Source organism: Gossypium arboreum, chromosome 5 (genome assembly GCF_025698485.1).
Source record: "Gossypium arboreum isolate Shixiya-1 chromosome 5, ASM2569848v2, whole genome shotgun sequence".
Taxonomy (NCBI): Eukaryota; Viridiplantae; Streptophyta; class Magnoliopsida; order Malvales; family Malvaceae; genus Gossypium; species Gossypium arboreum.
Genome location: NC_069074.1, coordinates 8,568,704 through 8,574,192, shown reverse-complemented (window position 1 = coordinate 8,574,192; position 5,489 = coordinate 8,568,704). Strand labels below are relative to the sequence as shown.

Here is a 5,489-nt window from a genome sequence, read left to right as displayed (position 1 = left end):
AGATCAAGATTGGGTGCCACTACTCGGGTTATGAGGAGGAGTTGGATATGCTCCATTAATGGTCCAAAGGTAATTTTCTTCACGACAATTCGTACTCGCCACCGGAGGATTAGCACAATCAGAGTTTGCTTTTGTGGGTGAAGGATATATGAAAAGGGTCCGAGATACTGTAAAGTCTTGGAAGAGAATTCATCACATGGAATTAGCTCTATATGTTGATACCCTCACCCAAGATTACGACATATGGAGAAAGCAACGGGTGAACAGCTAGTAAATCTCGTCGACAAATTACACCGTCTAAAATCCTTTCTCGGCAGAAGTGCAATCCAAGCTAGAAATAGCAAGACAGGAATTTGAGCGTGAAAAGGTCAAAATGTTGCGGAACATTAGTATTCTTCAAGAAGAAAATTACCAGTTGAAGATCGACGTCTAGATCGAAAGGTCTAAAACCGAGAAAGTACAAAAAGAAGTTGAAGTCATAAGAAATGACTTAAGGGACCTTCATCTGGAAAATAAAAAGTTAAGAGTCACTATCAAGAATAGTGGGTCGGGTAAGTCGTCAACAGAGTGGAGAGAATAATTAAACAATGCTAAAGGCGGGATGAAATTTTGGAAAAAAAGGGCAGAGAATGAGAAGGAAAAGGCTACGCGGGTTATGATAGAATTAAGAAAGAAAAGCGCTGAACACGAAGCTATGTCTACCAAATGGACAACCAGTCAATCTGAACGTCAAAGCTTAAGAGGAAGAGTACGGGATCTAGAAGATACGTTGCAAGCTCGTCAGCAACAATTGGATACTCTCTTAAAAGCCTTGGAAGAAAAGAATGATCAATATGATAGAGACACTCACGCTTATAAAACGGACCTCCAAGAAAGAGAAATGCAACTGGGCTTTTTGATCAACAAAATCCGTCAAGCGGCTGTGCACGTGGTACAACTATTAGATGAAGCAAAGGATCTCAGTTGCCAATTCCCGCTGAGCCAACAATCGAGCATATCGGAGTTCTTAGAGCGAGTAAAGAAATATAGCGATATAGCTAGAAAGTTTGTGTAATGGCCGAATCAAAAATGGCGAAATGTTTTGTAATGAACTCTTTTGATGAATGAAATGCCTAATAGGGACTATCTCGAGATCAACACCAATTTCTCGCATTTCTTTCATGACTGACATTCATTCAACATTTATTCATTCATTCATTGCATATACATATCCCATAATCATTCACTAAAGTTAGAATCATATAATTCGCATTTGCAACACTTCAAATCTGGAACCACACTATTCGTATAAAACGCGTCGACAAGCTAGAGCAATGGAGGCTGAGTTCAATGAAAGAATCGAAAGGATGAAAAGAATCCAGAGGGAATTACAAGAACAACTGGCTAAATCACAGCAAGAAACGAGGGATTTGATAGTAAGATATCGAGAGGAATCACTTGAACAGAAGGATCAAATGGCTAGAATGATGGAGATGATGTCAGTTTTGGTCAAAGGAAAAGGACCCATGCAGAACCCCGATAGTATGGAACCTCAATCAAGAATTAATCATGTCCAGGATCCTTCTATCCCCCATGATTCACTCCACTGCATGCCCACGTAGCACAAAGAGGGTATACTCAAGGGGAATCCACAGGCTTGGAACAACGACTTATGCCATTTGCTCATCTAGGGCAAGGAACATTTATGTCAAATCTCGGAGCAACCCCTGCCAATCCTGTAGTTCCAGATTTAGATGATCCGACCGAAATAGCCAAGTTGAAAATAGATGATCACGAGGCTCAAAAGAGGTATATGTAACACCCCCTAACCCCAAACCATCCCAGAAGAGAGTTATGGAGCATTACTGGAGTTTACAGAATAATTACACACAATTTCATTTACTTTCTTATGTTCATGTCAAAACTGTCTTCTTGAGTAACAGTCACTAAAATATTTATATCTAGAGCTACGAAACTCCAAATTAAGTTCCGTTAATTTTTCTTAAAACTAGACTCATATACCTTTCTACTATAAAATTTTAAGAATTTTTGGTTTAGCCAATTAGTACAGTTAATTCCTCAAAGTTACCCTTGATCTGCTGTTTGACAGTTTCGACCTTTCTTTACTAAAATTTAATTATCTCATAGCACAGGACTTGGACGATGTTCCCATTTATTTCTCTTGAAAATAGACTCATTAAATATTCTAAACATATAAATTATAGCCTGTAATTATTTTTATACAATTTTTAATGATTTTCCCAATTCAGAATAGGGAATTCCAAAATCAATCTGACATTGTCTCACAAAAATTCAAATTCATACCAAATTAGTCAAATCCTATTTTATACCATAGCCAAATCTAAATTTATTTATTTCATCCTTACATTTACAATTTCAAAATGACATACACATAAGACATCCTAGGTACATGCCATTACCAATAATTAACACACTTTACCTTAATGAATTCGGGATCGGACTGGGATGCTGATTCAACGTTCTATCTTTACTAAACCTGCGCACGGAAACAAACCGTACGCTGATTATGGTATACTCAGTGGTATTTCTATAATCCGAACACTTGATAATATAACAATTAAACTTAAAATCACAATGATAAATATAACCATTCATTTATTTATTTTATAGATAAGTTTCATTTACTTACCATAAAAATTCTATACAAGCCATATAACAAACACAACAACATATTTGCTCAATTCTTTTCATTTGCTTACTGTATAAATTCTTTTAATATATTCACAATTCACTTGTATTCACACTTTACTTCTTAACAATATACCATTTTAATTCATTCTAACATCAATCATCATCCATTTGAACTTCACTCATTTCATGAACCTTTTGGTTCATATTTTCAATCTCATATCTCAATTTCAATTCTCAATTCAATTTCTCATTTCATTCCAACAGTTCAATCAATCAAATTCACTAGATTTATCTTTTCACTTATTTACCCCTATTAACAAACTCGGACTTTGACGGGTACACGGATTCCAACCCAAACACACCAGTACGGCACATTGTGCCTAAAACGGTACATAGTACTTGATCAGTATACGACACATAAAGTGCCTAAAACGACACACGAGGTGCCTGATACGACACACGAGGTGCCTGAAATACGACACATAAAGTGCCTGATCGATAAAGCCGGCAAATCCCGTACACTTCCAGATCCTATGGCATGCCAATTATATCCGACTCAGCCCGACTAGTTAATAGGGTATTTCATTCACTTTCTCAATTTAATAATTCTTTCATCAATATACCATTCTGATAATCACATATATTCACCCATTTTCACAATTCATACAATTTCATTCAATTCAACAATATATTTCAATTATTCACATTAATTCATAATTCAATACAATTCAATTCACTTTTCAATATCAAATATTCAAATATCACAATCTCATATATTCATATCAATTTCCTCATATTTCTAATCAATATATTTTTCAATATAATATTCATTCAATATTCAAATTTCTACATAAATCATATATATTATATAATTCAATCAATATAAATTCAATCAAAATAATTTCAATCAATATAAATTCAATAAATTCATCGATACCAAAATCAATCCATTCCAATTGTAAAACATCATAATTCTAACACTAACAATTGCCATATGTATATAAATATAACAAATAATAACTAAGTTCGGATTATAGAAATACAAACCGTATTTTCTCGAGCTAACTCCCTTTGTCTTTGCCATTTTTTTCCTTGCTTAGCCGAGGTTTCCCCAGACAACACTAGCTACGGGAATTAAAACAATTCATATTCGTTAATTCACTACTAATTTATATCTAATTAATACAATTTTATTCAATTTCTACTTTAATTTCAATTTAATCTTAACTAGATTCACTTACTTTTTCTATCTCAATTCATACTTCATTTCTATTCAAATTTTGTCCAAACTCATACTTAACTATTAAATTTCCAGCATATTTTCATAATTTCGAATTTATTTCCATTTAATCCCTAAAACTCAAAACTTATATCTTAGTTTACGATTCAATCCTTTATTCAATTCCAATCAAAATTTCTATCAAATAAACCCTCCATCATTTTATTCAACATGAACCATACTTAGAAATCTAATGACTTTCAAAATTTCTACTTAAAACAAGTAGTATTTATCTCTAGGATTCTAAAAACTCAAAAATCATAAGAAAATGGGCTAAATTGACTTACCAATTTAACTTGGAACCTTTAAAACCTTATTTTTCCCTTTTTCTTTTCTTCCTTTCTCCCTTCTCTGTTTCATCCCCTGCTATTCTGTTTCTTTCCTCTTTTTATTCTTTTGTTTCTTTCTTTTGTTTCTTATATATATATAATGACAATAATAACTATAATAAAAATCTATTTAATAACAAATATTTATTTAACACTTGTACCAATCATTTTTATACACTTGTTTTTCTTCTTTTTTTTTATATATATATACATATATATTTAATAATTTAATAATATACATAATTCAAGAAAAATCTTGATTTTTCTTCCATTCACCGCCTCATTTCATGGGTATGGCTTAATTGCCATTTTGATCCTTTTATTTTCTATTACTTTAAAACTAAACTTTCACATTATATTTAATTTAATCTTTTATCCAATTATCCTTAATTAAGCTAAATTTACTTAATTAAACTTTAATTAATCACTCACTTAACTTCATAAATATTTTTACTTTTTTTAATAAATATTTTCTAATCCATTTTTCGTAAACGGTGACCCAAAAATACACTTTTCTAATAACTTTAAAGTTCGGGTCGTTACAGTATAGGAGCTTGGAGGAAAGACTTAAGGCAATAGAAGGCACTGACGTCTTCTCTGCACTAGGTGCTAAAGAACTCAGTTTGGTACCTGACCTAATCCTGCCTCCGAAGTTCAAGGTGCCTGATTTCGTAAAGTACGATGGGACAAGATGTCCAAAAGCGCATCTTGTCATGTTTTGCCGGAAAATGACCAGTTACGTGAACAAAGATAAGCTACTCGTACATTGTTTTCAAGATAGTCTAGAAGGATCAGCTCTTCGGTGGTACAACCAGCTCAGTAAGGAAAGGATCCGATCCTGGAAAGACTTGGCGTCGGCATTCTGTGAGCAGTACAAGCATGTATCAGATATGGTGCCTGATCGGATGACTTTACAAATAATGGAGAAAAAACCGTCAGAAACTTTTAGACAGTATGCTTAGAGATGGAGGGACGTCTCAGCCCAAGTGGAACCCCCACTAACAAAAACGGAGATAACCGTCCTCTTTATCAACATCTTAAAGGCGCAGTTTTATGACAAACTAGTGGGAAGTGCCACGAAAGATTTTGCGGATATTGTAATATCCGGTGAGCTTATAGAAAATACCGTCAAGAACGGTAGAATGGAAGGTCAAGAAAGTTCAAGAAGGGCAGCGCCCATGAAGAAGAAAGAACCAGAAGCCCATATGGTGGGAATTGGAAGCCGCTAT

The 5,489-nt window shown here is 33.8% G+C and overlaps 1 long non-coding RNA gene across 1 annotated transcript; it reads right to left on the bottom strand.

Moving 5' to 3' along the window:
• Positions 1-2,211: 2,211 nt before the first annotated feature.
• Positions 2,212-4,331, bottom strand: LOC128292609 (uncharacterized). Its single transcript, XR_008282594.1, has 3 exons — positions 4,219-4,331; positions 3,700-3,777; positions 2,212-2,497 (listed from the first exon to the last, which is right to left on the bottom strand). It is a non-coding gene; the product is annotated as an uncharacterized LOC128292609 (long non-coding RNA).
• Between the last annotated feature and the right edge of the window lie 1,158 nt (positions 4,332-5,489).